General features: G+C 45.5%; 4 non-coding genes and 1 pseudogene across 4 annotated transcripts; all 5 read right to left on the bottom strand.

Annotated features, from left to right (window-relative positions):
* Window positions 1–3,185: 3,185 nt before the first annotated feature.
* Window positions 3,186–3,257, bottom strand: TRNAC-GCA (transfer RNA cysteine (anticodon GCA)). Its single transcript has one exon. It is a non-coding gene; the product is annotated as a tRNA-Cys (tRNA).
* Window positions 3,258–4,599: 1,342 nt separating this feature from the next.
* Window positions 4,600–4,671, bottom strand: TRNAC-GCA (transfer RNA cysteine (anticodon GCA)). Its single transcript has one exon. It is a non-coding gene; the product is annotated as a tRNA-Cys (tRNA).
* A 2,449-nt stretch (window positions 4,672–7,120) lies between these two features.
* TRNAC-GCA (transfer RNA cysteine (anticodon GCA)) lies at window positions 7,121–7,192 on the bottom strand. Its single transcript has one exon. It is a non-coding gene; the product is annotated as a tRNA-Cys (tRNA).
* Window positions 7,193–7,337: 145 nt separating this feature from the next.
* On the bottom strand, window positions 7,338–7,409 carry TRNAC-GCA (transfer RNA cysteine (anticodon GCA)). Its single transcript has one exon. It is a non-coding gene; the product is annotated as a tRNA-Cys (tRNA).
* A 3,028-nt stretch (window positions 7,410–10,437) lies between these two features.
* LOC149355242 (uncharacterized) overlaps window positions 10,438–11,579 on the bottom strand; it is a 2,228-nt pseudogene continuing 1,086 nt past the window's right edge.

Genomic DNA, 11,579 nt, shown 5'->3' with positions numbered 1-11,579 from the left:
TCATTTTGGCGCTTTAGTTCCACCACTAATTTGATGTCGCTAGCACTTGGTTCTGGGCCGCATTCAGGCTCCGGCTTCGCGACCTATTTCAATTGACCTTGGCCACTCTGCCGAGAAGCCGGTCGGATGGATGGATGGATAGGAGCGCCCCCTTTGAAACGGGGCGGTGGCAACCGCCACCATGCTCAGCCCCCTTTTTTTTTCCTGTTTACTGTGTTGGCAATTCTCACCAAGAATCGCCATCATATTTACCTACGGTTTCCCACAATTCTAACCTTATGCCACTACTCTGCTTTTCAGCCACCAATCCTGCAATCGCTTTTTGCTAACTTCCACTGCAGATTTATTTACATGACCATTGTTATCTTTAAACCCTGGGGCCTCAGGAAGAGTGACTGCGCCTGTATCGACATCCGGATGGATACCATCACATTTGATTATGAGGTGTTTGGTGCGTCAAACAGCGACGAGAGCGCCCCCGCTCGGCGGTACAGGCAAGGGCGACATCCGCGGCGTCGGAGTTTGCAAACTGTAAAAGTAATTAGTAACGTTGATTAAGACAATATGACTTTTGGTGAATGACTGTGGCAAAATTCCAACATCAATACTAAATCAATTTTTGAACTGAGCTATACCCCCGGAAAGGAAGGCTGCCAGCTCAGCTGGTGTTATCGACACTTGGTGACGCCACTGACAAAACCAATATGCCGCGTCATACCCGTGGCCAATGTAACGGCTGCGGAAATAAAAATAAAAGAAAATAAAGGCCCATTTTCGCAAGAGCCAGGGGGCACCCAGGTTTGAACCGAGGACCTCTCGATCTGCCGTCGAATGCTCTACCACTTAGCTATACCCCTTTCTTCTTTTTCTTTGTTGCATAGAAATAGTGCCGAAAAGAAAAATCTAAGCATGCTTAAGCCACAAAACACCAGGCCACCATACCCCTGCATGACCCCACTTTCCAAAACATCAAAAGTCTGGGAGACACAGCCAGCAAGGCGGTTCTTGCAGGGCAGCATAACTCCCCGCACCAAAGCACATTGTTCACGAAACAAAGATTTCGACGACCGTGGTGGTTCGGCGTGGCGGTCCATCATATGGCTCTTCCAGAGACTAAATAGTCCCAGCAACATAAATAGATCATATGGCACAACACAGTTTTTCTCCACAGGCAAAAGAACGGATGCTGTAGGGTGCGCCGTCAATGTCGTTCTTAACTGTTCGTTGCAATTTGCCCCAGAAGAACACAGCATCAATGCACAGAATAAAACAATGGTGAATGGTCTTTGGCGCATTGCACAGGCGGCAATCACTGTCCATGGCCCAAGCGTCTCCTCAGCATGAAGGCATGCCTTCACAGGCAGCGCAGATGTGTGCACTTTGAAGGGAAGCTGAAATAGTTTTTTGAGAATTAGAGGTTATTCAAGAATTCGAATCTCTCAAGCTTCTAGATAAAGCATGCAAAGTGTTTTTCTATTAGCATTTAAAATACTGACATAATCGTCGATTAAAGCTGCGACGATGTTTAGGCTTCTCCTCACTACTTTGGAGGAGTGCGAGGAAACTCGGCAGTGACGTCATTATTGCCGAACTTTCAGGTGTCCACTGCTTACGCCTGCATCTGCATGCTGCTGTGCGTCGTCAGATGGCGCCAAACAATGCATGGCGTCGGTTTTCTTCCATGGAATAACCGTTCCTTCTTTTTTTTTCTTTATTGCCTGGCTTTGGCGCATGACATTGCACAACAAAAATACACATAACGCTATATACATACGACACTGTCGTGGGCAGCCAGCACGAGACTGGCTTCGTCAGCTTAAAATTCCCGCAACATACACAACGGCTCTAGTCTTGATAGCCACTCGGGAGGCTCCGCAGCTGCTTTTTGGATTGCAAGAAACCAGTCCATGCTTTCCCGAAAATAAACTCGGGCCGCTCGTGCGTCTTTGTCACAATGGTAGCCTGCCATTCCTTCGCTGGAAACGTAGGACAGTCATACGTGACGTCATTATCGGGGCCTCTGCCCGTCGCTGTGTACTTCAGAGAAGCTGAACGCCGATGACGACTTTATTCGGCGATTACGCTACCATTTCAAATGCTTGAGCAAAACGATTTCGCAGGCTTTACCCGCACATTTTGCACATTCGGTCACCTTAAACTCACCGAATTCTAAAACCGCTTCAGTTGCCCTTTTAAAGCAGAATGTTTTTTACAGCAGAAGAAATTCACATTCGCCTAACACGTTTTAAAACACTAGTGTCAAGGAACTCCACAAAAGGTTGCCGATACAACAGTACAGGAAGCAAATACTCTGTAAGTGCCTGAGTCATTTACCTTCTGGAGAGGCTATACAGGTAGCCTAAAGAAAAGAGCACAGTGAGGAAATTGAAGGTATTAGCAACTTCCTTCAGGAATCCCCATAAAGGCCCCTCACGAGTGTGTCCAGTCGGTGCGAACAGGAAAGGCAAATGAGCACTGAGTCGCCTCATAAGCACAGCTACTAAAAAAGGGTGGTTTGCCGATTTGAAAAAGAAAAAAAACGCGAAAGTAGCTGATGCACGAAGAAGTGAACAAGACCTATTCCACGAGACTCTGGAGAAAGAAATAGGTTATCGCGAAGCATGGGTTCTCGTTGGGAACGCCGTAAGGAGGTAGCAAATATTCTGCGCGTGTCCTGCGCTTTCTTCTTCGCACCTGCAGCACATAGGCAAGTTTTACAAATGTAGCAGACTTGAGCCCGAGCAAGCACTGACAGTTCCCTACCCAACCAACACTGGTTTTGTAGCCTATGGAAATTATCTGTGAATCCCAGTAGGCTCCTCTGTTGCGAATTTGGTGGAGCGGAACCCCTAGGTAGCGAAGGGTCCCGCAGTCCCAGCTTATGTCATCATAATGACTAGGCCTTGTACCCCATGGTCCAGCCAAAACCCCTTGGATTTACCTAAATTAAGAGCAGCACCTGATACCTCGCAAAACTATTCAGTCAAATTTAATTCCTCAAGCACACTCGTTTTGTCAGAGCAAAACTTATCTACACCCCCGGAAAGGAAGGCTGCCAGCTCAGCTGGTGTTATCGACACTTGGTGACGCCACTGACAAAACCAACATGCCGCGTCATACCCGTGGCCAATGTAGCGGCTGCGGAAATAAAAATAAAAAATAAACGCCGCATATTCGCAAGCGCCAGGGGGCACCCGGGTTTGAACCGGGGACCTCTCGATCTGCAGTCGAATGCTCTACCACTGAGCTATACCCCCTTCTTTTTACTGCATTTTCACAACGGGTACAAAGAAGTAAAACATGTCAGCAACACTTGCACTGAGATTTAATTGAATCAATGCTCCCTGTACCCATTTACCGATTGTCAAACTGCGGAGGCCCAGGAGCAGATGTGCTCAAAAGGGTTAAAAGAATGCCAGTTTACCCATCTTTGAAAACTTTCTTCTTCAAACTTCACACTGGAACACTGTCGGTCAAAACATGGATGCATGATAAAGGACTCTTTGTCCCTTGGTCAACAGATTGTTTTCTATGTAAAAAACCTGATACTGAGCTATACCACCGGACTGCATGCAGGCCAGTTCAGCTGGTTCAAATGACACTTGCTGGCGCCACTGACAAAACCAACATGCCGCGTCATACCCGTGGCCAATGTAGCGGCTGCGGAAATAAAAATAAAAAAAATAAACGCCGCATATTCGCAAGCGTCAGGGGGCACCCGGGTTTGAACCGGGGACCTCTCGATCTGCAGTCGAATGCTCTACCACTGAGCTATTTTTTTTCTTTTTTTTTCCTTTATTGCATGAATGAATACATCATTAAAATATCGTAGTTGTCGTGCCCCTTGGCAGACAACCGTGTCTAATGGACTTTCATTAACACAAGTTGGTCCATCAGACTCAATACATCATCCGCGCAATCTTGTTGCTTCAAGACTTCTCTTAACTTATACACATGTTCTACAAAAAAACCACATACCGATCGTGCATCCAAGTCACAATGTCTTACAGCCATTCTACTCCTCCAAATGCTGTGAAGGCCCAATAACATAATCTGGTCATACTGTGCAACATCACTTTCAGTGGTCAAGTACCGAATTCCGCGCGGTGTCAATGGCAAGTCCTTTTTTAGGGTTCTTTGCAAAACATCCCAGTAGAACACTGCATCCCAACAATCGAGGAACACGTGTTCTACCGTCTCCGGTTTTCTACACAGGAGACAGTTCGAGCCCCAAGGAACAAAAAGGCCCTTTTCCTCTAGCCATGTTTTTACTGGTAGCGTTCCTGTGTGTAATTTAAAAAAGAATGTTTTGACGCCAGGTGCGACAGTCATCTTTTTAACTCGCCTGAGAACGTCTTTCCCAGGGCCTGGATGCGGTCCGGGGGTATAGCTCAGTGTATAAGGTTCTGTACAGCGCCACTGTACAGAACCTTATACACTGAGCTATACCCCCGGATCGCATCCAGGCCAGTTCAACCGGTCCAAATGACACTTGCTTGCGCCATTGACAAAACCAACATGCCGCGTCATACCCGTGGCCAATGTAGCGGCTGCGGAAATAAAAATAAAAAAAATAAACGCCGCATATTCGCAAGCGTCAGGGGGCACCCGGGTTTGAACCGGGGACCTCTCGATCTGCAGTCGAATGCTCTACCACTGAGCTATACCCCCAAACTGCATGCAGGCCAGTTCAGCTGGTTCAAATAACACTTGCTGACGCCATTGACAAAACCAACATGCTGCGTCATACCCGTGGCCAATGTAGCGGCTGCGGATACAAAACGGTGACGAGGTATAGGCCGATAGCGTCATTATCAAGGGCGTAATCAGAGACCATTTCAGTGACTTTCTGGGTCACACGCGAAGGGCGGAGGGCAGTTTCCATAACGATTGCCTGCCGTTTATGCCAAGGCTCGACGATGAAGTAAGAATTTGTCTTGAACAGCCAATAACCGTTACAGAGCTAGAGGAAGCAATAGATCAACTGCCATTGGGTAAAGCACCCGGTCCTGATGGTTTAGGAGCCGCCTTTTACAAATATTTCAAGTCAGAAATCTCCCTAATTCTGCTGAAAGTTATTGTCGAAGCGTACGAGAAAAAGCGTACGCCATTGTCATTCACAACATCGCACACTGTACTCATACCGAAGTTTGCTGAGCCAGAAAAACGTCTGTTGGTGGGGCCTTATCGCCCGATAAGCCTCACAAACATAGATTATAAGATATTCATGAAGGTTCTGGCAAAGCGAATTCAGGGCGTCATAACCATGCTAGTGGGGAGTCATCAAATTTGCGGTGTCAAGGGTCGGAGCATAGCCACTGATATACACATAGCGCGAAGTGTGCTTGAATGCTGCGATGCACTAGGCGACAGGGTGGCAATGATGCAGCTAGATCTCGCAAAGGCCTTCGACCGTGTATCTCATGAGGTTCTGTTCAGCTTGCTAGATCAGGCTAATGTGGGCTGTGTAATAACGGAGGGCGTACGAATGGCGTACGCGAACTGCACAACGCGCGTCATTGTTAATGGGGAGCTGACTGAAAGCCTACACGTACGATCTTCAGTGAGGCGGCGATGTCCTTTGTCACCCCTATTGTTCGCAATCTATCTTGAGCCCCTTTGTCTGGCTATACTAAACTCTTAGTGTATAACTGGCTTCAGGTTACTGTCAGCGCATGTTAAAATCTTAGCTTATGCTGACGACATCGCCGTGTTCTGCTCAAGTAAACAGAGTATCTGTGAAGCCACGGCTGTTGTTGAGAAGTTTTGCAAATGCACCGGGGAGCAAATAAATTGGGAGAAGAGTTATGGATTCTGGCATGGTGACTGGAAGGAAACGCCAGATTATTACTCCCGACTTCGGTGGGCCACAACGACGACGTATCTTGGAGTACCGCTGAACTCTTATAGCAACCCCGAACCACACTGGAATGAACAAGTGGCAATAGCAAAGGAAACGGCCAGTGGGTGGCAGGGGCGACCACTATCAATGTTCTCGCGCGCCACTGTGTGTAACCGGTTCCTCATCTCCAAGATATGGTATGTCATGAATGTGTTGAGCGCCTCGCGGATCAATATTCAAAGGATCCATCGGGTTTTTGCTGTATTTATTTGGGCGTCGACATGGGAAACAACTAATCGAACAAACTTATTCTTGCCTGTGAAGAGAGGAGGTCTCGGTCTTCTTCATTTATTTGTACGACAAATCGTGTCCCGCTTTATGTTTCTTCGCGACCAGAACGATATTTTTCTTCGCACAGTTATGCAAGTTCGTTTATGTCGATTGCTACCAGGAGTTGTAGTATGCTCTGTTGAAAACATGCGTGGTACAGTGAGAGGTTATCTGAGTGAAGTTGTGCTTGCGTGCAGAATGTTACAAGTGCGATTTTCAATGCAGTACCTCTCCAATGTCAGTAGAAAAAATCTGTATAAAGATTTAATTGAATCAATGCTCCCTGTACCCATTTACCGATTGTCAAACTGCGGATACCCAGGAGCAGATGTGCTCAAAAGGGTTAAAAGAATGCCAGTTTACCCATCTTTGAAAACTTTCTTCTTCAAACTTCATACCGGAACTCTGTCGGTCAAAACATGGAAGCATGATAAAGGACTCTTTGTCCCTTGGTCAACAGATTGCTTTCTATGTAAAAACCTGAAACAATAGATCACGTTTTTTTAGATTGTTGGGATGCGGTTTTTTTCTGGGATGTGCTTCAAAGAACATTAAAGAAAGATTTAACGCTACACCCGCATGGCATCAGGTTCTTACCTGTAGGAAAACAGGACATCCCTTATGACACTATTATGCTCCTTGGCCTCCATAGTTTATGGAAAACAAGGACACAATTCAACAATGCAGAAGTAGTGAGATCTCCACGCGAGCATTTCATTGAAGGTGTCATACGTCTGAGGGAAGTGTATCAGGCACTGCCTGATCAGCCAACTTGGTTAAATGTGTTGGATGACTTGGTTGAACTGAAAAAATTTTATCCTGCTGTGTCAGTGCAAGTGTTCCTGACAAGTTTTACTTCTTTGTACCCGTTGTGAAAATGTAATAAACAAAAAAAATGTAGCGGCAGCGGAAATAAAAAAAATTAAACGCCGCATATTTGCAAGCGCCAGGGGGCACCCGGGTTTGAACCGGGGACCTCTCGATCTGCAGTCGAATGCTCTACCACTGAGCTATACCCCCGGACCGCATCCAGGCCAGTTCAGCCGGTCCAATTGACACTTGCTTGCGCCATTGACAAAACCAACATGCCGCGTCATACCCGTGGCCAATGTAGCGGCTGCGGAAATAAAAATAAAAAAATAAACGCCGCATATTCGCGAGCGTCAGGGGGCACGTGGGTTTGAACCGGGGACCTTTAGATCTGCAGTCGAATGCTCTACCACTGAGCTATACCCCCAGACTGCATGCAGGCCAGTTCAGCTGGTTCAAATGACACTTGCTGACGCCATTGACAAAATCAACATGTTGCGTCATTCCCTTAGCCAATGGAGCGGCTGCGGAAATAATAAATAAAAATAAACGCCGCATTTATGCGAGTGCGAAGGGCCGCCCTGATTTGAACCGGGACCTCTCGATCTGCAGAGAGTGGCACCTCAACACTCATAAGCAAAGAAGCATGAAAAAAGAGTCAATTCGGAGCGCATAGCTAATACATCATAACACGACACAAAGAACTAGAAAAACAAGGCAATGAACAACACAACACTAAGAGTGAGTACCACCCCGATTCACACTCGGTCTAGAGATACAATTCTTTTAGGCGTACAATCATTCGGCAGGAATGGTCTTTAGCAGAAACAACAGATTCACAATGTCGGTCCATCATGCGTGTTTTCCAGGGGCTGCGTAACCCAATTAAAAATATCACACCTAAGAGTTCATCAACCAAAGGCAGTACAATTAGATATCGTACAGAATGTAGCGTCACCCTACTGAAAAAATGCATGAGAAATGAACGAGAATTCTAGGAGATGTATGTGTTATGAATGAGATATCTACGAGATGGGGCGATTTGTACAAGAATTCTATGATGTCTCGTAAAGCTTCTATGATGCCTCGTACAACTGTACAAGATCTCTACGTTGTCTCGTTCATTTGCATTACGTCTCGTACATATGAACGAGACATCTTAGAGATCTCGTTCAATTATCGCGTAAAAACTCGTAGCCGTCATACACGGTCTCGTACAGCAGACTGAACCTTGTAGGGCTCGTACGCAGCGTCGTAAAAACGTCATACAGCTGGCGTAAAATCGCACTGGCGTCATACATTGCCTTTTATTGAAGCCTATCATATAGGCCTCATCCACAAAGACCGTACAGGATCCCACTTGTCACTCGGAAGGCCTGGGTGTGCAGTTACAAAAACGTCTAATAATCGCACTGGGCATGAAAAAATAGAAAGCATCGATCGATCACTTGTGCAGCTGATGTTAAGGTAACCAAACTGTGTGGGTATATGCAACACCACTAAATTCGTACCTATAGTTTGTTCGTCCTTAATCTGTTGAATGTATAATTTCACAGGCAAAATTTCACAAGAATTTCATTCAAGTTTGCTAAAGACACTGAATAAATATATAAAGTTGAAAATTATAATCAGTTAATCAGTCAAATATGGCAAGTGATCATAAAGTATTGCATTGACTCGGTCTTATTAATCATGAAAAAGATATGCGGAAAATGTGTGTTTATTACGTCTTAAAAAATCACATACATGGTAACAGTAGAAAATTTGTTTACTTACATATAAGAGAAACACATCAAATAATATTTACAGAAGACAATACATAAAATAACAATGATAACATCAAGAACCAGATATACCCCACAGCACTGCAGAGGGACAAAAAAATTAAGGGTGCACCTTGTTGACTTACTGAAGTGCGGCGAGGCGAAACCATTAAGCGCGGTGTTGCTACTTGTGTCACTGATGTGTGGTTAAGATGTAAGCTTCGCCTCCAATAGTGGAACACGTCAGCGTCTTGCAACGTTGCCAGGGAATCCACAGAATGCCATCGCCCATTCGGCTCTACCCCTTGCTTGTCGGTAAATTAGTTTTTGAGAAAAGGAAATGTATTTGTCTGGCATATCTCGGACACCTTAACCTAGCCTAAAGGAAGGCAGGAAGATGGGAGTGAACGAAGACACCTTATTCACTAGACGTGCCTTTGTTCATTCCAAACCATCGAACTGGCATGGCGGAGTGGTTAGCGTGCTCGTCTTGCGCTGCGGAGACTCTGGTTCGATTCCCCAACTCGGCCAATTTCCTACTTGGTTTTATTTATCTTTCTGGCCTGACTAGAAAGGCTAATTAGGCTAATTGGTTAATTAACTGAACTCAGACCCTCTTACTTGGATCATCACTATACCGTCCCTTTAATTGGTTGCATGGTTACTAGCCAAAGTACAATTAGCCCCGTTTGAAATTCGCGCTCTGTGACGTCATGACCACTTCGACCAATTGAAAATCGTGACATTTCTGTCAACAACTCCTCCTTACAGCGATGAGGCATTAAAGGCTTCCGCCTTAAAAATCAACCTAGCTGTTATCAATGCTACAACAAAACAAACCAAAATAAGAAAAGATATTCATGATAGTGTTAGTGATGACCGAAAAAGGGAAGGGGAGCGGGTAAGAATACCCACGCACACACAATTTTTGGGGAATAAAAACGGATATATTGTGGTTACAATTCAAGTTCGCGCACTTCAAAAGGGTTCGCACTGTCTTGCACACACGTCCGCTCAGATCGCTCGCACACCACACACTCTGCTGCGCTTCTTGCCGCCGACGCTGATGAGTCGACGCGCCGCACTCGCGAAAACACAAAGCATCACAAACACAAACGGCGTCCTGACGGCGCCGGGAAGAAATGGAAGAGGATAGGCAGGAGATGCGGTATGCACTCCGGACCGACCAACGCACCGAGCCACATTCACGTGAGCGCCACTCGAGGCAGGCGATGCGGTGTGCACTCTGGACCGACCGGCGCACCGAGCCAGATTCACGTGAGCCTCTTGAGTCGAGGGGACGACTGCCGCCGTCTCGACGGGAGTAGGCGCCGATGAGAAATTGCGTCGTACGATGGCTTACAATAGTGCATCTCTCACTGTGCAGCACTGTCCTCTAGAACCTTGACAGGTAGCTAGAGGAGCCCCATCAACACATCAAGACTCCATATATGCAGTTTGGGCTAATTACAATATACTGTTAATTAAAGCAGTGACAAGGATTTACTGCTGGATTCTCTGCAGAGCAAGTCAAACAGCAGATACAAGTAAACAACAAAATAAAACGAGGTTAATATGGATGAAATGAAATCACATAAAACAAGGAACTTGCACATTCTTGACCATTCTTGCGTGTTTTGTACAGTTTCCGCTGTTTCCATGATTGTGACTCCTTAAAACCATATTCCTCGCTTAATAACGCTCGATAATGTTCGGCAGTGTACAAACATAACATCGTCCTTCAGTCTTCATATCAATGAACAAACACGGCGTTGCAATATCTGAGGGCCTGAGCACAGCACACGTTGTAACAGGTGAGCGGACGCACTCTCTAATGTGTGGAGGAAATTCTACACCGCTCTGTTCCACAACTAACTTCTGACAAATGAGAAGAACTGTCTCAGAAGTTTCTACATCTGGTTCAAGCACATGCAGGATGTGGCGAACAAGCAAAAAATCCCCATACGAAGCCAGTACAGCAGAGGAGTCGCTTTTTTTTGCCTTTCTGTACTGCTCGCTGTTGATTATAGTGCCTTCGAAGCTGATTCTGTGATACTCATTTATGATGCTGATCGGCACACTCAAAGTGTTGTACACCACATGTAGCTCCTGTGGCGTCAGAGATCCCTTTACTGGTGCACCGAAGAGGCACACGTCGCCAACTCGAAGAGCTTTTTTGGTAGTCCCATTGGCCACCAAGCTAGAGCAGAAAGACATAACATTTTCTGGCATAGAAAGCATCTGGAGTGCTAGCTCTAATTCCTGCTCAATGATTACTCTCTCTATGATTTGAGATGGGCCCCCCTTTGCAGCATTAACCATTTTTGTCATTGCCGCTTTCGAACGGAAAAGCTGAATGAGCCCATAGTGGTCCGAGATTTTTGACACTTGAAGTGAGGTGCAAAAGTTGATGAAGGTTGAATGTCATAAAGCGGGCCCCATACAGTTCTTCTGTTTTTGAGACATACGCTGTCAGCAGATTTTCTGAAAAAGAAAAGTCATGTAGCTATAGTAAATAAAATAATAAAAGTAAACAAATTCATGCTCATGTTTCTCTGTCACATATAAGGTGTTCAAAAGAAATATACAAAATACCTGCTCAAATGAGTTACTTAAGCTCTTTATGTAATTATGAAAAAAGCTTTCAATTTTCTTGTTGTCTTAATGCACATGAAGGCCAATGTAATCGAACAATGAACATCCATAGACTCGTGCACAATCGGCGAAATTAATTTTCAGACTTTGAAGATCGCATCTGCGTACCTAAGAAACAGGTAAATTTAAGCACCTTGTTTCACTTTCACTGCACGCATTTTATGAAAATAAAAGCATGT

The sequence above is a fragment of the Amblyomma mixtum genome, chromosome 3 (genome assembly GCF_055824585.1).
Source record: "Amblyomma mixtum isolate Tamu chromosome 3, ASM5582458v1, whole genome shotgun sequence".
NCBI classification, from domain to species: Eukaryota; Metazoa; Arthropoda; class Arachnida; order Ixodida; family Ixodidae; genus Amblyomma; species Amblyomma mixtum.
This window is presented reverse-complemented; position numbering and strand designations above follow the sequence as displayed.